We start from the raw sequence: 23,544 nt of genomic DNA, 5'->3' as shown, positions 1-23,544 counted from the left end.
TATAAACTCCAATTCAGAAATTATTGCTATTACAAAGTCTGAAAATTATATTAAACTTGCAGACAATTTTGAAAATACATTTAAGTGGAATCATATGTTAAATAAAACAAACAAAAATTATTGAGAAAAAACAAAACAAAAACAAAAAAATCTCATTTTGATCCAAAGAAGCATACTCCGATCACTGTGCTAACATCTTACAAAAAACAGTATGCGAAAATTTACAAACATGGCCGAGATTGGAAAACCCACTCGTAACACCTCAACCTGCTTATGAAAAATCCACTGTCAGCTCATAGTTTCTATAATTTTTTGTATGATTCACATATCAGGGAAAGAAAGATAGAGAGAGAGAGAGAAAAAAATCAAATGTTTGTTCCAAAACAAACAAATGAAATTTGAAAGTGTTGCTATTGGAGTTTTAACATCATTTGAGCTCTTCCAAATGCGAAATCGGTGTACCAGCCAATGTTTGAAAGAAGGCTATAAATGTTCGAAAATATGCTATTAAGCCAAGTGATAGACAAGCGGGGATTTCTGAACTTGACCTCCTTTTCACTATGTTAGCAAAGTTAAAATGGTGATGACTTTGCATTACAGAGGTAGAAGACAACAGTTATTTGTGAATCTTCAGCTGAGATTTATGCATGCCAGCCCCTGGCACCCTAAATGCTCACCTATGGTTTCAAAATAAAGAAAAATATAGGTATTTTTAGTCTCAAAGAAATTACAAATAGGGTCATAATTATAAAGAGGGCCCATTTAAAATATTTTTAGTTATATGTTTGTGTTACGTTCATCATAATGTGTCCAAACTGCATGATTTTGGGTGCATTTTTGACAATGTTTACACCCATACAAACCACACCCAAGTGGGAGTTGGCAGACATCACACACATATATTTAAGGAAACTTTGCTCATCAAACCTTACAAAAACTCTCATTTCATTAAATGTTTAGCTATTCAGTTTTTCATAAAATCAGCTTGTTTGAAAATTACCCAAAATGATCGCACCCCACTTTTGTCACAAGGAAAACCTGGTATCAGTCCTTAGCTTTTGAAAAACCATAGCGAGTGAAAAATCACACACCTCAAAATGCTTAGGCGAGTGGAAAATTGCACTCATCTAAATGCCAAGGCGAGAAAACCAAGCATTATTAATTTATAATGTAATTGGTACATGTAAATTAGAGACGTATGTTGCAAAAATTAACCAATAAACCAATAATGTTTTCTTTTAATTTTATGTTGTTTGGTTCATTAGTGTAGTCGAGACTTATTTTCCCTTTCAAGAATGGAGTTATTAAAAATTTCCAGGAGCAGTGCTCTATAAATATAATTAAGACATACACTAATGGAGACAGTTTGATTTTTTAATTACAATATGTACTATTCAGATAATTAGATGCACACAATTATAGATACCATTTCAGTATTATTTGCTTTGATGAATGTGCAGCTAAACATGTGCAATTATCTTGAATTTCATTATGTACAACGAACATGATTAGGATAGTTGGGATGGGAAAAACCACTTGGTTCTGAGGAGGTGGTTCGAGTAGAACCACGACCCAAGCATCATATGTGTACTATCGACTGAATTAGATTCCTCATATTATTTATTATTATTATTATTATTATTATTATTATTATTATTATTTTTAAATAACTCGTTAAATGTAGGCCTACAATTAGTTCAATTGATAGTGTTGGTTGGGGCACTGACATTCACGTGGAATTTTTAATTCAACAATTACGCAACCAGTAAAATGTGGTAACACGTCATTTTCCCTGCCACTATCAGTTACAAACGATTCTGATATCTATCGTCAAGTCAGCGTTGTGTTATTGATCTAGAATTGTCCTAATGTTGTAGATAAAAAATATACAAACTCCGACAAAATCTGTCATTACAAAGGATTTATTCCAAACAAGGGACACCATAATAAAGATAATCTAAAAAAAAAAAACGCCATAATTTTAGACACCATCATAAATGTGTGACAAGTTGTCAAGTAGACCAACATGTGAGTGCAGCTAGAGTTCCAAGAGTATAAATAATCTGACCCCAATAGCTCTGATTGGTCGAAATGCCACAGAGTACGTGCGTATCAAATCATGTTCCAGTGACATGGTCTGTGACTTTCTAACAAACGTATTGAAACAAACAACAATTAAATAGTTGGGTATGATTACTGTTACTATAGTTTGTACATATGTACATATATAAATAACAGATGTACTTTCATTAACCTCTGGCTGAAATACAAATATTTAAATGAAGTTTTATTTGATTGTTTTAAAGATAAAAATGAAAAATAATAGACGTAAAAAAAAAAGGAGACTTTTTGTAAACAAGATCTAAGCCTATTCCTATATACCTATTATCCTTTCTCCTCCTTCCTTTTATTGTTCCGTCTACTTTTGAATTGTCTTTGTCTAAATTTATACGCTTGCCATTTTTGGGAGCTCACATAAGCTTTGTAGGCTAACAGTTATGAACTAATCGAGACAATTTTACCGACTTCGCTTAATTCCATAATGAGTTCATTTGTGTATGCTACAGAAGCCACTATTTAATTCAATTCTATTTTTTTCTCATAACTATATGAACAGTATATATGAGTTAGCCTTATCAGACATTGTGATCTATTAACTTACAAAAGTGGACTGTTTCTAATTAATAATAAATTAAATAGGCAAAGGAGTTTTGATCAGATTGGTACATCAAAGATGTCTATTAAGCCAGGTTTTTTTTATTTGTTTAGCAAAAATAAGTACCAATCATATATTAAAAACTTGCATGGATGCTTCATTTCTCGTCACATATTCTTTTTCTGGTCTTTCTATCAGCTACATAAGGTAAATAGTGGTAATCAATATACAATATTATTTTACATGCACTGTTTGTTAAGTGTAATGTGCGTTATTTTCCACACTCGCCAGATTGAAGTTATGTGCGCTGTACGAGTGCGATAGCATCCACGCAACTTAAAAGACATGGTCAGCGGTATATGAATACCAAGCCTCATTACTGCTAAACTGTTTGAACTGCTGGTGAAAAACCAATTCTCATTTTTAAAAATAACTCCTGGACTTTCACTCAAACCTGTCACAATAAATAAAATATATCCAACAGTAATTTTTTGATATGATATATTTGACAAAAAGTACTTTTTATTTTTTTTCATCTCTTAAAACTTAAAATTAATATTGTAGGGAACAAGAGTACACTTCAAGGGATTATATTTGTACAATTAATAAATGTTGTGTTTGACATAAAGTTACTCACGAAAATGGGTATAATTCAGGTATATTTCACACTATGTCAGTAATGAGGTTTTACTTATGATTAGTGGAAATTAAATGACTATTGCATCGTTATAATGATTTTAAATAAGTTACAAAACCACTGTTCCTCATTATAGTAAAAACTGAATATTCATTTATAAGATTTATATAAATTTGTCTTATGTACTTAGGTATACAAATTACAAATGATGATGTAACATATGTAACCTGTAAGTGTAATACTGTAAATGTACTGTTTAAATTTCTTGTTCATGGTCTTAACATTTTTGGATAACAGAGTTATTTTTAAAAATGTGTATAACATCATATTTAAACTTTAAAAAATAATAACAATAGATCTATTTTTTTAAATTAATTAAAAAAAATTATATTTCTTTTTATGCCAAGATCTAAGGTTGACAAATATACATGACATTAAGTAGTGTTCATATAACTTATTGTAATAATTTTTTTAAACTTGTGATTTTGTGTTAAATCATGTGCATTTAAAAAATCTGTTTTCTCAAAACACACCTGCTTTCTCTTGACTAAAGGTTGACAGGTCTGCTATCACTAAGCTTAAGAATTTGCTTCCAATTCCAAATAATTAGCCTTCAAACATGGATCTGTGCCAAACCAACAAGTACACTCTTTGCATAACCAAGTACACAAGAGAGCCAACTGTATACTGCTACCAGATGACACCACATGGTGTACGAAATGTGGTGTATGAATTCAGAAGTCATTTAACATCACAGAACTCAAAATTGTGAGTTGCCAGATGAGCAGGTGGGTTTTGATATTTATTCGCCTGATAGTTTTTTTTAACACACACACACACACACTCACACACACACACACACACACACACACACACACACACACACATACACTTATGACCTACTTATTATCTTTTATATGTAACATATACCAAGTATAGAAAACAAGTTCCACTTTCAAAATAATCAATACTTCATGTCACGAAGTAAAAGTATTTATTTTTATGTCAGCAATGTTTCAAGTGATTTATTATTCATATGGCAGAACAGCCACTATAATCTTCATGAATATCTACATTATTATTCAAAATATAATAATAATAATAATAATAATAATAATAAAAAGTTTTAAAAAGAAAAAACATCTGACACTATAATGGCTTGTGTAGAAATGATGAATTATTGCATTAAAATAAATGTGATGGCAGAGATCATATTTTGAGTTCTAGTTTACAGAAGAAAGTTATGTTGACCTATGGAAGTATTTTGATAGACTGGCATGGACATAAAATAAATAAAAACAGCAGTAAATATTTGGAAATTATGAAAGTGAGATTACATGTATATGTGAGATATACTGAGTCAAATTAAAAACTTCACAACTGTTTCATCTTGGCTAATTAACTAATCACAGATTCAGTAGCACGTATGCCCTCCATATATACCCACAACTGCAAGACAATGCCTCCTTATTGACTGCCTGATGTGTGTAAAGACTGCATTAGGGATACGGCGCCATTGTTCCACTAATGAGTTCCTGTAAAGTCTGTGGAGGGTTCCTGAGAGTGCGCAGGCATCTTCCCAGCACATCCCAGACATGCTCGATGGAATTCAGGTCGGGTGACCTTGAAGTCCAATCCATGACATTGATGCCTGCTTTCCTCAGGTAATCCCTTGTGATGATGGTCGTGTGGGGTCTGGCCTTGTCATGCTGAAAGATCAGGCCTGGACCACGAGCTGCCATGAAGGGCACAAGTTTCTGGGCCAGCACCTGGTCGCGGTATGCAGCACCGTTGAGGTTGCCATGGATGACAAGAAAACACAGAAAGCACCCCAAACCATTACACTACTACCTCCAAATCTATCAACTTCACTGACACAACACTGAGCATGACATTCACCACATTGTCTCCAAACCCTCTGCCTGTCATTGGCAAATCGCAGTGTGAATCTTAATTCATTGCTAAACTCTACTCCATTCCCTCTGAGTCCATCACATGTAGCGTTGTGCCCATAGTTGACATTGATGTCGATGAAATTGGGTCAAAATGGTTCCAACATATGGGTGCCATGCTTGGAGGTGAGCGGTTCGCAGCTGATTTCGGATTGTTTGTGCAGACACCTGACATCTGAAAAGTTCATTACTGTTTGCTGTAGCTGTCATGAAACGGTTGCGGAGGTGACATAACAGCATATGATGGTCATTTGTCTGTGACGTCATACGTGGTCTACCTGGTTGGGGGCGATCAGCTGTGGTGTCCGCTTGTTGTACTTGTGTCCACAGATCATAAATTGTCCATCGACTGCAACCCAATGCCCTTGCAACATCAGCTACTGACGTTCCCGCGTGCAACATGCCGACGGCACGTTCACACTGCACATTTGTGAGGCGTAGCATCAAAATAGGTCATAACAAATATTGTTTTAATGGGGTTTTTTGTTGTGTCAGACTACTGTGAGTAAGTAAAGATGAAAACGTGTGCTATTGTAGTCATGTGACTAGTGGCACATGCAAAACCACTTTTGCCTCAATGGTGCTGTACATTTGCTATGGATTGGGTCACATGGGCTGTGATGGGCTTCACATGGAGTGTCGACATTGCCAGTACAATATTTATTCCTGAAAAATATCTGCTTTCAACACTTATTGACTTTATTCCAATTTTAGATTATGAAGTTTTTAATTTGACTCAGTATAAATAAGGAACAGAAAGGAGTGATTGCAGGGCTCGAACTTAATGGCGGCAAAGACGGCAATTGCTGTCGGTGACATATAAACTGCCATCGGTTGGGAGCGACACCGATGGCACTTTTGTGCCGTCGGATAAAAATTACTGCCGTCGGTAAAGCTCCTGACCGACGGCAAAATGTATAAACGTGTATGAATATTATCTGCCAGTATTTAACACAGATGTTTGGGTCCTGGTTGGGTCCTGGTGTGTCCCATACCAGTATCCATTTGTATTTTTGATATACAAATAAGAGTTCTATTTTATTTTAGGAATGAAAACATTTTATTTTTATTGTTTCGGCAATCTCCAGCTGAAACAAAACCCCAATTATTTGGCGCCAACTTTGTCACGTGATCAGAACGGTCATTCTGTCTTTTATGTCCACTAACTCATGTCTGATATTTTAACCTCAGTTGCAGATTTAAATTGTCGTAACTGATGATTTTTACTTACTGTCATTTGTTTATTCAGCAATTCCTTATAAAATATTAAAAACGTTTATTATTATTATTATTATTTTATTTTTTTTGGGTGGCGGGGGGGTATCAACGCTTATAAAGACGGAAGTGGTAGTGTTCATTATTAAAATCATTTATCTTGAGTGCCAAATAATATATACACTGCATTTACAAGAACGAAACCCAGACAAATGCTATCCCATGGTAGGGGATCGCTTAAAAAATATCTTTATTATTTTTCAGATATCTTAAAATCTTTATTAAAGTAATAATATTAAAACTTTGATTGGTTTAGCAAAATGAATGCCCGTGAATGTCAGACCGACACTCCGTTTTAAATGAACTATGTTTTAACTAACAATACACAAAGATAAGGCAGCTTGTACATCGTACCAACTTTTCAGTACCAGATACCAAGGGGCAAAATAGGGGACAGGTATTTCTCAAAATTGACCCACACACAACGATATACGGTAACAAAACTTTCCTTTTTTTCTTTTTGTTTTGCTTTCAGTTTTTTTTTTGGTTTTTAATGGTGGGGTGGGGGCTTCGCGATCATCCTCCTTTAATTTTCACCCAGCAAGAACACTATATAGGTACAATTTAATGTCATCCATAGAACAATTTTCATGTCATATTCACCAAAAACGTGAGCAACTTCATCTCAGAAACACCAGGTTCCATTAAATGTTAGCTTATACTAGTAGTCATTGATTCCATTTATAATAAATTCTTGTTTATTGAAGTTTATTGACATACAATGAAGACATTTGACTACATGTACATACAGAAAAATAAACTTTCAGATAAGTTTATTTACTGCAAAAGTCAGTTTAAAAAAAATGGCATCAGCATACTCAAAATTGCCATCGGTCGGCCCTTTCACCGACAGCAATTTGGGTTTTTTAATTGCCGTGGGTGATAAATTCTTAAGTTCGAGCCCTGGATTGTGTATTATTTGATACTTCTATCAAGTGTTCCTACTGGCAGTTAGTGGAAATTAATCTGATTCTTTGAATATGGGATTCTTTTACAGATACTAGTAGTCCTTTCAGTAGAGCTTAATTTGTCTGGAACATTTGTTTACCAAACATTAAGCACATTGTTCAACTACCAAATATTAGATGTCAATGTTCAACGACCAACCATATCAAATGTAAAATATATGGTATACATGTATGTTACATGGTCTCCAGTTTCAGAGAAGGAAAAGAAAAGGAATATTTGTTCAACAGCACCTCAGCACATCTTAAACTATGGCTACTTGGTGTCTAACATATGATTATTTCAACATTTCATTGATAAAGCAGCATGTGATATTTTAAAAGCAATTTCCTATAGAGAAGACACCTGCTTATACAGATTATTCTTTCTTAAGAACAGCAGAGGATTTTTTATGCCATTTTCTACAGATAGGACAGCAAATATGGCTATTGATACATCAGTCCTGGAAAATTGTTATGATTTAAAAAAAGAAAGAAAAGAAATAAAACAAAATTATTAAAAAGAAATCACTCCTACAACCACCTGACCCTCAGACATACATGTTGCATGCTCCAGCTACCACTGAGCTACCCTCAGATATACCTATTGTATACTCCAGTTACCCCCGAACTACCCTCAGATATACTAGTTGTATGCTCCAGCTATCACTGAGCTATTCCCAGACTACCACTGAGCTACCCTCAAACATACATATTGTATGCTTCAGCTACCACTGAGTTACCCTCAGACTACCACTGAGCTACCCGTAAACATACATGTTGCATGCTCCAGACTACCACTGAGTTACCCTCAGACTACCACTGAGTTACCCTCAGACTTCACTGAGCTACCCGTAAACATACATGTTGCATGCTCCAGACTACCACTGAGTTACCCTCAGACTACCACTGAGTTACCCTCAGACTACCACTGAGGAACCCTCAGACTACCACTGAGTTACCCCCAGACTACCACTGAGTTACCCTCAGACTACCACTGAGCTACCCTTAAACATACATGTTGCATGCTCCAGACTACCACTGAGTTACCCCCAGACTACCACTGAGCTATCCTGATTTAGTACTACATGTATCTTCAAACTACCATTGAGCTACCCTCAGACATACCTGTTGTATGTTCCAGCTATCATTGAGCTACCCTCAGACATACCTGTTGTATGTTCCAGCTACCACTGAGCTACCCTCAGACATACCTGTTGTATGTTCCAGCTACCATTGAGCTACCCTCAGACATACCTGTTGTATGTTCCAGCTACCACTGAGCTACCCTAAAACTACCTCTGAGCTATACCCTCAAAAATACATGACCACTGAGATATATCTGTCTCCAAAAATTATACAGTGTAATATTAACAGGCTTGGGCAAATAAATACTTTTTCTACATTAGATAAATATGCCTCGTCATTTCTATGGCCATTTTGGTCACTGAACACGAATCTGGTGGAATGTTTTGTGACCTTTGTCTACAACAACTTTTTACATCCGGACCTTTAATTTATTCAAAATTGCAGCCAAATTTAATCGCATTTCGTGTATTTGATAGCTTTTGAATGTAAAATATATATTTCATAAAAAATATCTAACATATTATCAAAACAAACTCGTGGAATCAGAAAAATTATTGTATTACAAACATCTTATAAAACCATAGAATTTAGCTCTGTGCTAAAGAAAAATAAAAAATTACAATTTTAGAAGAGCTATAACAAAACTTTGCATATTTGCACACAGATTAGAAATTGAGCGAGGCAGACACAGGAAAATTAAAAGGGAAGACAGATTGTGCAAAATATGTAATTATGGTGTAGAAGATGAATGACATTTTATAACTAAATGTCCTGCTTACAAAAAACATACAGACTTGCTATATAAAAAACTTGATCAACAATGTTCATTATATAAAACTGTTAACTCATTAGAAAAACTATTTTTCATTCTTGACTGTCATGCAGACCTGTCTCCTATAGTCGGTCAATTTTGCATGGAAATGTTTAATGAGCGGGATAAACTACTTAACATCAACCCATCCAAACCTGCTAATTAACATGATATATATGCGAGCGGGATAAACTACTTAACATCAACCCATCCAAACCTGCTAATTAACATGATATATATGCTGATCTGAAACGGTTTGGGGAGCACTGAAATATTATTATACACATGTATGTTCTATATATAATTTGCTTCACTGTTTATCACTGTTTAGATTTCTATCATTGTCATATTATTTAGCTTGTTCATGTATTAATAGACCACAATATGCAGCACAACTCACTTATACTGTTCATGTATTTATGAATAAACTGAACTGATTGAATTGAATTGAATTGAATGAACAATTTGTAAGTGGGTCATGTGTTCATCATATTTAATACCAAAACATAGGTCTATATCTTTATTGTTGAAAAGAGATGGCATACATTTTCAGAACCATCCTGTTATGTCTGCACCACATGCCACGGTGTGGACAGAATGGGAAACTTGTTCATCGATTCCTATCAACAGGCTCACGAATATCAACCAAAACGAAAACTGTTTCACAGATGCCTACCTTATAAGTAGCATGCTTTCTAAATATTATATACCAGAAAAAAGGCTTCAAGTGACTAAAAAGACAGTGCAAATGAAATTGTAGGTAAAATGATTGCATTGATTGGAAATAAAGATACAGGTTTATCCCTAAAACAGAAAGAGCAGTAAACTAACAACAAATTCTGGTTGACTGGAACATTTCAGAATATCGCAGAAAAGTATGGGGAAAGTCCAAGATCTTCGTCCAAGAAATGTTACAAAAAGCAAATTTAATGACTGATCACTATCTCATTCAACATATCAACAAAGACAGTGGATGAAGTAACGATGACTGAAAATAACGATGATGACTACTTGAATATAATAATATAATATAACACAACAATACACCTTCCATTCTTGAACATTACGTTCCTTTGACATTTGAAGAAAATATGTTAACACAGAATTATATTAAGGAATATAGCAGCAGCAAGAAAAGGACAAAGCAATGAGCAAAATTAATTCTGCCACAGAGGTACATTTTCAAGATTAAGTAAAAACCCAATCAGTGAATTTATGAAGGAGTCTAATGTACTGTTTGAATATACATGATGTCAATGTTGGAGGTGTGGCTGGTGCCAAAGTCAGCTTGGAAGATGCATGGTCATTCAAACTGTAGGCATGCTCCAGATTCATATGTGAACTCAACTGATAAGGTTTTGTAAATCATGTAAATCCTTGGTAGAAATAATTTACCTCTTTTCTTTGTCTTTCTATTTCCTTCCTATGCAAAGTACATAATGCATTATATTATTAAAGGTAGTTTTTGAAATCTCATTTTTAAACTTCATGTTAAATCATACCTACATGTACTCTATTATCAGATTCTAACTTATTTCTGTTAACTGTTTTTGGTTCCGATACTGTACGTATTATTAATCAGTCAATCACATTTTAAAACCCACTTTTAACTTTTGCTTTGAACTATATTCTCATACTTCTTCATTTTTGTGAAATGTTTCATAGTCAACCAGTATTTCTTTAACCACTGCTCTTTCTGTCCTATTGTAAACATCTTTTATTATCCAATTAAATACAAACTTCCTTCCCTACAATTTCACTTGCACTGCCATTTCTAGTTGCTAGAAGCCTTTTTTACTGGTAGACTGCATACAGAAAGCATTCTGCTGATTAGATAGCCACCATTTTTTTATTTATTTTGGAGTTGATATTTGTAAACCTGCGGATAGTCCTCAGGGTCAGCAGATATCTGTTTGGTTGTTCTCTCTACACTGTTTGTTAAAACAGTAAAATGGTTCACAGGATTGTGTCATCCTTTTTCAAAAGTATGTTTTGATATTAAATGTGATGAGGACATGAACCAATTACTAAGTGTGCGCTCAAACTGCCAGAAAAAAAAATCCAGTAAAATACCGTATTTTCAGTGCATAAATGCTTTAAGTGCCTCTGTAAATGACAAGATTTGGCCGCCATTTTAAATAAATTACAGTTCTGGATATAAAATTTGGCCATAGACCAAAAATTCCACTGGATTCGTGTTCAGTGGCCCAAATGGCCATAGAAATTAAAGGCATAAAAATTTGACCTTGATTTGCCCAAGAATATTTTAGTACTATGTAAATGTTTAAACATGGCAAAAATAGATACATGTATTCCATCTTCTTATTGATATTGAACAGCTAATCAATAACAATTGTTAATATCTAGCACACCTACATGTACAGGTATATAAGTTTTAAAAATAATGCTCTAGATTTTACACAACCAAATGAACAGATATTATGTCATTGGCCAGTTATATGTAATTTATAAACCTGTTGCAAGATAGATAACGACCATCTGGATATTTTGGTTGGCTTTCAGAGTTGCAGAACACAGGATTGTTTTCCATGATTGTAGCAAAGCAAAAATCAATAATGGGTAATCATCATCCACATATTTGCAAGAAATGTTGTTATGACATCATATGCCATACAGCTATGAGAAATGGAGCTAAACATGAAACTTTAAAGTTTGGCTAAATGTAAAGTAGACGCTGTTACAATGGATGCTGTTACAATGGATGCTGCTGTAGAAAAGTAATACCTATATCTCACCATTTTACTTCATAAAGGTGAAAAAATACCTAAAAACCTCTAGAATGTGTGATTTTATTATCATGTTCATAGGTCACATCGCAACCATAAATAAACAATGGTAAAACCACAGATTCAACATAGGCTTGCCCTGAGCAGTAGTTTTAGCATTGATTCCTGTTATCCCCTTCCACCTATTAGGACCCAACTAATGGGTTTTATTGCAATCGGCTCAAAACGATTTACCCAACTTGATTACTTCTCTTACTAAGGAATTATAGTGAAAGGCAAATGTTAGATGATCATCTTAGATAGTTTCTTCAGTTTGAATCTTCTGAATGAGAAGGAAACTTAAAAGCAAGTAGTTGTTTGTCTTGGCACCTCAGCGTCAAATCAATATCACTGTTGGAGCTACACATAAAAACACAAATTGCAAACTATCATGAGAATGTGACAAATTTCTGTTGCCCGTCCTTCACCAACATGTAACACATACAGAAAGGGCATAAAAAAAGAGTGAGACCAATCTGCAAGTAAAAATAATAAAAATGAAATTACATGTTCTTGTAACTTAAAACATGAGTGGTAAAGTATTTGCTTGATGACTGGTCAGTCAAGAATCAATCCCTGCCGGTGGATCCATTGGTCTATTTTTTGTTCCAGTACCACATCTGGTACATCAACGGCCATGGTATGTGCTATCCTGTCTGTGGATATCATGGTGCATATAAAAGATCACTTGCTACTAATGGAAAAATGCAGCAGATTTCCTCTCTTAAGACAAAATGTTAAAGTTACCAAATGTTTGACATCCAATAGCCAATTGTTGATAAATAAATGTGCTCTGTTGGTATAGTTAAATAAAACAAACTTTTAACTCAGTACACTGATCAAATTGTATGGCTGTTGCAAGCATCCAAGTCATATTCCTGTAAGTGCAGAGATTACTGGAGAAGCAAATTGTTATTACTCTTTTTCAAAGAGCAACTATAGTAGGATGCTTTTTGTTTCATTAATTCCAACCATACAAACAGGTAGTCCATTTTACGTTTAACTCAAATGAATGAACGAAATTTAACTAGTCCAAGTTACCAACCTTAAAATGCTGGAAATCATGAAATTAATGTAAGCAAGATATTAATGCAAAAAATGTTACCAATGTATTGATACAATTTAACTAATAACACCACCAAGAGTAAGATACAAAAGAAAAAAAAACAAAAAAAAACAAGACTGCAAATTTGTGTGATTTTGTGATTCAGCAAATCTCAATATATTATATCATTTTACAATTCTGAGGATATCTTTAAAAAATTGCAAATTCAATGCCTGACATACATGTATCTATTTGCATGAGCATACAAAAACAAACTTTGATCACTAAAGAATGTGTCCAATGTTAGCACTAGCCATTCTCTGGCATAAACATATGAAATTAGACTACAACTGTCAGTTGTGAATGCAGTGTGTTTACTCCAAGGTCAGGTTAATGAATATTGAGTGTCTTCTCGACCAGAAATGATCTGTTGTGATCTGCGAGTTCATTAAATTACATCAAAGATCTTTCAAGTTTCTGGCTAATGTTCATACATGGCAGAAGTTGAACTTGTGTCTGAAACTGGTGGATAAAGGCATGTCAGTGCTAACAAACTTCAATTCTTATTGTTCAGCATTCACTCTCCCTCATCCCTCTGAGAGATACCAATTTTCATACAGGGTTGGGGGTTTTTAATAAATAAATCTGCCAAATCAAAATTGAATATGCATGCATATTAACCACAACAATGCTCAGTACTACATTGTATAAGTATCACATGTAAAAAAATAATTATAAAATATTTTTTACTGTATATAAAGTTCATACCGAAAATGTTCAACAGTTTAATGTGTGCCACACACAGCATACAGGCTCTGTGGTAGTGTATTAACCTGAGGTACAATAGGTGTAGGATCCATCCCCTCTGATGGAACCATGGTATTATTTCCTTATTTCATTGATGCAGTGCTTAACAACAGCTACAAAAAATTTAATTTTGGGTGCTGTCTGGTCTATAAGAAAAATGTTTGTTTCATTTAACAACACCACTAGAGCACATTGGCTTTGGATATCGAATATTTAGTAATGATGACTCGTAGTCAGAGGAAACCCACTACATTTTTGCACTGGATGGATGGATGGAATTGTTTAACATGCACATTCAGAGCAAGCTGTTGTAGTGCCAGCCTCGCCCTGCTCCTCCGTCCAGGACAGGAAAGGTGTGGGGTGGGTAGGAGGGGGGGACCACCTGCACTGGCAGGTGCAAGGGAGCACCAGCAGTCCGACCGTAGCCAGTAACAGGTAGAATTTTTGCATTAGCAGCAAGAGATCTTTTATATGCATAGACAGGAAGGCACATACCATGGCCTTTGACTAGTTGTGGTGCAGTGGTTGGAATGAGAAAAACACAATCAGTTGAATGGATCCTCCGAGGTGATTTAATCCTCTGATGCTAGCACCTCAGACTAGCGCTCGACCAACTGAGCTAAACCCCGCCCTGATCTATGAGAATGTGCACAAAAGATATCTGTTGTGGCCAACTGTAGTCACGAGCTTCCGCAAGCTTGTGACGAGCTTCCCACAAACTTGTGATGAGCTTCCTGCAAGCTTGTGCCATCATCAGCGGCGGCCATCTTGCATCTTGTCTAGTTCTAAAAAATCCAACAATGATCAGTTTTAGAATGAAAAACATGAACTGTTAAAACAAAATATAAGTGCTACATGTAGTCAGATACATACAAAATTAGTTTTCCTGTATGATAGACATGTTCCACGTTTATGGGGGTAGTCTTGACTAAACTGATAAGATAACTCCTGAAGATCCTATATTCTTCTTCTTTTTTTAGGTTACTTATACATTCCTCCACTGTCTGGGGACCAATAGAGTGGTGTAAAGTCATTTGTTGTTGTTTTTTCTTTTTCTTTTTTTTCTTTCTTTCTTTCTTCTTGTTCCACTAAGCAGGATTCAACCAAACTTGGTCCAAATGATCCTCTCATAGCCCTGACCAAGTGTTGTTATTTTTCAGGCTGATACAAATTCCAAGATGGCCAACCTAGTATCTAAATAACCAAGACATTTTTTACTTCTTCTCAAGTTCCACCATGCATATTTCAACCGTAAGTATTCCTAATGATCCTCTCATGGCCCTGACCAAGTTTTGTTATATTTTGGGCCGATTCAAAATCCAAGATGGCCTCCCTGGTATCTGATTGATAGAGTGCAAGTGCGAATAATGTTTACATGCTCATATACCACTAGGGTTTTGAGCATGTCTCTGGATAGCCAGAGGCTTGTCCCGGGACAGAAAAAAATTAAGCGGACAATTTTGAAATTTACATCCAAAAATTAAATAGTGGGCCTTTAAAATTTTGATGCGCATCTCTAATTAATATAATTAATAAAGAAAATTCTACTCATTAAATTTGGTCGCTAGATTAGATTGGGTGGTCAAAAAGAAATTAGATAAGATTGGTGGCCTGACTGGGGATGGAGGGGGGGGGGGGGGTAGAGTTGAAAATGGGCAGAAAAGTTACAAGCCAAAAATTAAATTAAATTGACTGCTCGGTCGAATATTTATATAATTTGGAGCATTTCAGAAGGACAGTCCAAAAATAAACAAGAGAAAGAAGTAATTTCGACATAAACTTTTGAACGAAGGTCTAAAAGTTTAAAGTCCGATCTATATGTCCACATGAGTGGCCTCGTTAAGGCCGTTAGGGTGCACAGCTTGTAGGGACGAGGTGGGTTGCATCCCGTCAAGAAAACCCCTAGATTGACAGTCAATAAACGTTGAAGGTGTAGTGCTGTGCTGAAACACAGATCTTGAGAACCGGATCCGTCTGAACGAGAGAGAGAATCAGACTAGGGTAGAGTCCAGTCCTCATGGGTTGGTATAGTGGTGCGGACGGGCCCCGACTCCGGAGGATACGAGATGGTATCACAATAAAACAAAGTAAAGTCTAGAAAAAGAGTAGTAGGGGCCAACCCCGCTTCCTATTTCTTCTTAGAGTAGGGTGGTCAATTTTCCAGTGCTGCTAGGACAAGCTCGGACATGTAAAGACTAAACGCGAACAACCATAGCATTCTGCAGAATGGCCGTCATACGAGTCACGAAAAAAATAAGTCAACATAGTCAGACGGAGAAATGACGTGGAGGCAAGGAATCTTGCTAAAAAAGAATCCAACCTGGTGGTGCAGACTGTCGAAACAAGAAGCATTCCAGCGTTCAATCAGTTCTAATGGCCCCATACATCTCAGTAGAAAACTTCACTTCGCTGACAAAAAGAACAAAAATGAAGGATCCCCAAGTCGAGCCACAAAAGCATGTGCAGTGTGCACAAACACGTCTTACCGCAACGAGCTCCAGACTGAGAATCTGATTAATAGAGACCTTTTTTTACTTCTCAAGGTCCACCGGGCAGGTTTCAATCAAACTCGGTCCATATGATCCTCTCATGGCACTTACCAAGAATTGTCATTTTGGGGGCTGTTTCAATGACTGAGTCGTTTTTGACTTCTCAAGGTCCATGTACAAGCAGATTTCAACCAAATGTATTTCGAATTATCCTCTCACAACCCTCACCAAGTATTGTTATTTTTCAGGCCAATTCAATATCCAAGATGGCCAACATTTTCTATTTCTTTTCAAGTTCAACCATCTAGGTTTCAACCAAATTTGGTTCTAACAATTCTCTCATGGACCTGACCAAGTATTGTTATTTTTTTGGCCGATTCAAAATCCAACATGGCCACTCCTGGCCTCTGAATGACTCAGACATTTTCAACGTCTTCTCAAATTCCACCAGGCAGATTTCAACCAAACATGGCACAAGTCATCCTCTCATGGCCATGCATATGTTGTTATTTTGTGGCCAATTGGAAATCCAATAATTACAAGATGATCCTGTTTTAACCATATTACATCATCATACATATGTCACATACATTAATTATAGTGATGTCACTGTTTTATGCATACACATTCAACATACTAAGTTTACCCAGAATTCTTTGTGGTCAACTGACAAAAGAAACAAAAATAGTGACTATGCTATATTTAGTCACAAATTATTTGGGAAACCCCTCGTGTTATCCAGTGCAAAGAAAAGAAAGAAATGTTTTATTTAACGACGCACTCAACACATTTTATTTACGGTTATATGGCGTCAGACATGGTTAAAGACTGTACAGATATTGAGAGAGGAAACCCACTGTTGCCACTTCATGGGCTACTCTTTTCGATTAGCAGCAAGGGATCTTTTATATGCACAATCCCACAGACAGGGTAGTACATACCATGGCCTTTGATAAACCAGTCGTGGTGCACTGGCTGGAACCAGAAATAGCGCAATGGGGCCACCGACGTGAATCGATCTTACACCGACCGCGCATCGAGAGAGCGCTGTACCACTGGGCTACGTCCCGCCCCCTCGTCCAGTGCAAGGCTTTTTAAACTTATTATTCTAGAGTTAATTATGGAAAGATTATGCATGGTATCGATTAATTTGTAGTTATTTATTACAAATAAATGCAAAAATAATGAATTATTGTAGTTTCAACTTTGACATTTCATCTTTAATCTGTAACATGTAATCTTTGTTGTGTTTTCAATTAATCACTGAAAAAAAAAAAATTGCACAAAAGTTTTTTTGGAACAGTTTGTTGTACATCTTTTTAAATTCAGTATCATGAAATATTAGTGTCTTGTACATGTATATAGCATTGCTAAATTCCCTCCAATGTTATGCTCACGAGCATTTAACACTACCAGGTATATATGTACATTTCTTTGGACAAATCTCTGTTACATGTCACTGAGCTTTCTTTAACATGTCTCAAATGTATCTTGAGGACAATCAATTAAGTTTTACAGGATTTAACATTTTAAGTATTTATTAATATATTAGATTTAATTAAAATTTCAATTTGTTTTTATTTCAGTTTGCTGATTTTTAAAACTTTAAAAGGTTTTAAAATGACTTTCCTCTATACAAAATGCTTGAATTTATGGCTTTTCATAAATATTTTGCTTCACTGTCTGCTTTAGGTTAAACTATACAATATAAAACTGCATACAATTATTGCCCTGATAAAACTAATTTGTTTGACAAGAAACACTGCCACATTTATCAGCAATGACAACACTGGTAGTATTAACTACACTATCAAAAGTTGGGCATCGTATTCTTTGTACTTTGATCTAGCCAGATATTATTTGGTTTAGTGCTACCTATACTCCACTTTAAACTTACTGTATGGTCGTTGTAAAGCAGCAATCAACCACAAGAGATATTATGACCACAGCTAACAGGATTTCTTCACTTGACCCACTAACATTTAAGAAAATACGTTGTATAGGGCCGGCATGATTAATTTAACATCTGGCAGTCTGAAATCGAATTCCCAAGGACAAATGAGATGCTTACATATAATTTATTTATAGCTGTGTGTTTGCAATGTTTAAGTACATGTAGGACATAAATATAGTTATCTATTTAGTAAATTGTGTTGAAAAACATGTTGCCCATTTAAATTTGTCTTTGTCAAATAAATAAACACTTTTATTAAAAGTGTATTTGTTGCAGGCAAATGGATTAAATTGATCACCATTCGGTTTTATAATTTCAAACTTTAAATATCCATCGGTTAGTACCATTCCTAAATTTCTAAGAAAGCACTGGTCAGCTTGACCAATGAAATTACAGTTACAGCTGTACGCAGCGTGCCATCACACCAAACATCGAAGATAAAAGAAATACTAGTGGAGAAAGACCCACCCACCTCCCCTTTTACCTAAATCATAAGAACAAATCACGCTATGTAGTTTTATTGTATTACATATATATGCATACATGTATAGATATTCTATCAGATCGAATATGCAGGTCTGTGACATGATTTATGTATGGCAATAGTTTAATGCCCATCTTTGATGGGAATTTTGGTTAATTAGTTAATTAATTATTCAACGTTTTGTATCAGTATGATGTCGTTTAAAATAAACGGCCATTTTTCAATTCAATATGTGTAATGTTTTTATTTAGAGAAAATTCCCACCTAAACGAGCTCACTGGGTTGGTTCGAATGACAGTTGTCCTGGTACAAATGCAAAAAACATGATTTGCAAATGATGTGTTGAACAAAATGTTTAAGAGCAGAAGAACTGGATGCTCTTTTAATAGATCATATTACTTGATGTATATTTGTCTGCTTATATACTTTCTATTTTTACCAAAAATTACTAATGTTTACACTGAATGGTAGCACATTACTGTTCTAATATGCTCAAGTCAATTATGCAAAGATTATGTATAGTATATAATATTTTTGTAGTTACTTAACACAGATAAATAAAAAAAACAATTAAAAGTAAGAAAAAAAAAGCCATTATCTGAATAAGATAAGACACCTTAATATGCTGCTTCATAAATGTTTTCTTATAAAGGATAAGGTCTATTTTCTTTTGTTATTTAATCTGCCAAAGGCTACCAGATTTTAGAAACCAATTCATAGTGTGTACAACAAACAGTTTATTTACTCACACATACATGTAAAATACATAATGGTAAGCAAAACAATTAGCCACTTAATTTGAACTTTTGAAGATACATGTATCTTTCATTGTTTGGGTCATATACTGAGACTTTTAAATAAGACATAAAGATGTTTTTGATTGCCATGTTGACAATCTCTAGCAGTGTTACACAGAATACAGGCAAAGATGAGAAGGTCAGAAGGATATAAGACACCACTTACTGTGCAATTGTTTCTTATATAATTGCAACTTCCACTCATGCTGAACTCTCTTATGTATTCAATTGGACCAAACCATCAATAATCACTTGCAATTTTCTGGTATCCCAGCTAGAATCCATGAAAACTGGACACATTTTATATCATAAAGCTGGTCTGCTTGGTGTCAGAATTCACAAATTCTGTTATATCACAACACAAAATAAACATATACATTACAGAACTTGAATATAGGACATTACCCCACTGTTTTTATTTATAAACAGCTAGCTCTTCATTTGCATACTTGAAATTTTGACTAGAATAATGACTATAAACTGATTTGAGTTCAAACGGCTTGAATCAATTGAGATAAATAGATTATCAGTATTCACACTGAATTGCAATTTAAAACCAATTTCACCAAACCAATTTGAGTGTAAATAAAACATATAACAGCTAGGGCTATAAATGTAGTGGACACATAGTTTACCTAGTATTTATAATATGTGTGTAGCTGTCAACAGCTCTAAGAAATGTGCAGTCCAGATTTAATAATAATTCCAGATTTCAATACCCCACTGTTTATACAAAAAATTGCACAACAATAAGAAAAGAGTGTATTTAAATGGAATCAGTCATCATATTTTGGGGAGCATATTTGTCTTCATTGGTAAAATAACTTTCATGCTTGAGATTTAATTATAGTGTTTCCTTCACAAACACATCAAAGATTGGCAAGATAACAACACCTACAAATGATGCTAATTAATGCCTTGTATCTCAGGCTGCCTATATGCAGTTATATTTATTAATTTTCCTGATCAATACCAAACACTATATCTTGATACACAGCTTACAGTTTGATAATCCAAACAGCCCGGAAGAAAGGTCAGTGCCTATCAAGACAATCAATCATCAGGGATTCGGTCTTTTGATGGATGCATGAAGATCTTGGTGCATGGCAACACAAATGCTATTAAATTCAAAATTACATCAATTACTGTGCTTTAGCTAGGGTCAGTAAAATATGATGGAATGCCACTACAGTTCACTGACCACTTCCTCAAGAATGCTTTTGAAATCAAACAAACTCTGAAACCATCTCATAACCATTTTGCATGTATCACGAAGTGCATTGTGACATTCAAATGTTGAACTTCATAATACTTTCATATCCCATATAGTTTGTTGGTTTTCTATAATACCAGGCCTTTTGTTTCGTTCACACATCATTCACGCAAATCTAATTTAGCGTGACCTATGTTCCGTTTGTGCATTAAATTTAGCATATTATTTACATGGACATAACGGGTTACACAAAAAGAAAAAACGTGTTACCTGAATTTATTTTTGCATAACCCATAAATGGTTTCCGCAAATATTCAATTCTTAGAGGCCTGACTACAATTTGAAGCCTTGTACAGTTGTTTTTGGAAGACAGTATATAGTAAACTTCACTCTCTAAAATGGGGACAAATTAGATAAACTATCTATTAACTACTAAATATTTGAAGCCTTGTAAAGTTGTTTTTGGAAGACAGTATATAGTAAACTTCACCCTCTAAAATGGGGACAAATTAGATAAACTATCTATTAACTACTAAATATTTGAAGCCTTGTAAAGTTGTTTTTGGAAGACAGTATATAGTAAACTTCACCCTCTAAAATGGGGACTAATTAGATAAACTATCTATTAACTACTAAATATTTGAAGCCTTGTAAAGTTGTTTTTGGAAGACAGTATATAGTAAACTTCACCCTCTAAAATGGGGACTAATTAGATAAACTATCTATTAACTACTAAATATTTGAAGCCTTGTAAAGTTGTTTTTGGAAGACAGTATATAGTAAACTTCACCCTCTAAAATGGGGACAAATTAGATAAACTATCTATTAACTACTAAATATTTGAAGCCTTGTAAAGTTGTTTTTGGAAGACAGTATATAGTAAACTTCACCCTCTAAAATGGGGACAAATTAGATAAACTATCTATTAACTACTAAATATTTGAAGCCTTGTAAAGTTGTTTTTGGAAGACAGTATATAGTAAACTTCACCCTCTAAAATGGGGACAAATTAGATAAACTATCTATTAACTACTAACTATTTGAAGCCTTGTAAAGTTGTTTTTGGAAGACAGTATATAGTAAACTTCACCCTCTAAAATGGGGACAAATTAGATAAACTATCTATTAACTACTAACTATTTGAAGCCTTGTAAAGTTGTTTTTGGAAGACAGTATATAGTAAACTTCACCCTCTAAAATGGGGACAAATTAGATAAACTATCTATTAACTACTAAATATTTGAAGCCTTGTAAAGTTGTTTTTGGAAGACAGTATATAGTAAACTTCACCCTCTAAAATGGGGACAAATTAGATAAACTATCTATTAACTACTAAATATTTGAAGCCTTGTAAAGTTGTTTTTGGAAGACAGTATATAGTAAACTTCACCCTCTAAAATGGGGACTAATTAGATAAACTATCTATTAACTACTAAATATTTGAAGCCTTGTAAAGTTGTTTTTGGAAGACAGTATATAGTAAACTTCACCCTCTAAAATGGGGACTAATTAGATAAACTATCTATTAACTACTAAATATTTGAAGCCTTGTAAAGTTGTTTTTGGAAGACAGTATATAGTAAACTTCACCCTCTAAAATGGGGACTAATTAGATAAACTATCTATTAACTACTAAATATTTGAAGCCTTGTAAAGTTGTTTTTGGAAGACAGTATATAGTAAACTTCACCCTCTAAAATGGGGACTAATTAGATAAACTATCTATTAACTACTAAATATTTGAAGCCTTGTAAAGTTGTTTTTGGAAGACAGTATATAGTAAACTTCACCCTCTAAAATGGGGACTAATTAGATAAACTATCTATTAACTACTAAATATTTGAAGCCTTGTAAAGTTGTTTTTGGAAGACAGTATATAGTAAACTTCACCCTCTAAAATGGGGACTAATTAGATAAACTATCTATTAACTACTAAATATTTGAAGCCTTGTAAAGTTGTTTTTGGAAGACAGTATATAGTAAACTTCACCCTCTAAAATGGGGACTAATTAGATAAACTATCTATTAACTACTAAATATTTGAAGCCTTGTAAAGTTGTTTTTGGAAGACAGTATATAGTAAACTTCACCCTCTAAAATGGGGACAAATTAGATAAACTATCTATTAACTACTAAATATTTGAAGCCTTGTAAAGTTGTTTTTGGAAGACAGTATATAGTAAACTTCACCCTCTAAAATGGGGACAAATTAGATAAACTATCTATTAACTACTAAATATTTGAAGCCTTGTAAAGTTGTTTTTGGAAGACAGTATATAGTAAACGTCACCCTCTAAAATGGGGACAAACTAGATAAACTATCTATTAACTACTAAATATTTGAAGCCTTGTAAAGTTGTTTTTGGAAGACAGTATATAGTAAACTTCACCCTCTAAAATGGGGACAAACTAGATAAACTATCTATTAACTACTAAATATTTGAAGCCTTGTAAAGTTGTTTTTGGAAGACAGTATATAGTAAACTTCACCCTCTAAAATGGGGACAAATTAGATAAACTATCTATTAACTACTAAATATTTGAAGCCTTGTAAAGTTGTTTTTGGAAGACAGTATATAGTAAACTTCACCCTCTAAAATGGGGA

The 23,544-nt window shown here is 34.4% G+C and overlaps 1 protein-coding gene across 6 annotated transcripts in view; it reads right to left on the bottom strand.

Annotated features, from left to right (window-relative positions):
* LOC121370650 (synaptotagmin-14-like) overlaps nucleotides 1–23,544 on the bottom strand; it is a 119,135-nt gene that overhangs the window by 33,924 nt on the left and 61,667 nt on the right. The window lies entirely within an intron of this gene.

This window comes from Gigantopelta aegis, chromosome 4, assembly GCF_016097555.1.
Source record: "Gigantopelta aegis isolate Gae_Host chromosome 4, Gae_host_genome, whole genome shotgun sequence".
Classification (NCBI taxonomy): Eukaryota; Metazoa; Mollusca; class Gastropoda; order Neomphalida; family Peltospiridae; genus Gigantopelta; species Gigantopelta aegis.
The sequence above is the reverse complement of the archived record's forward strand: the minus strand, read 5'-3'. Positions and strand labels throughout refer to the sequence as shown.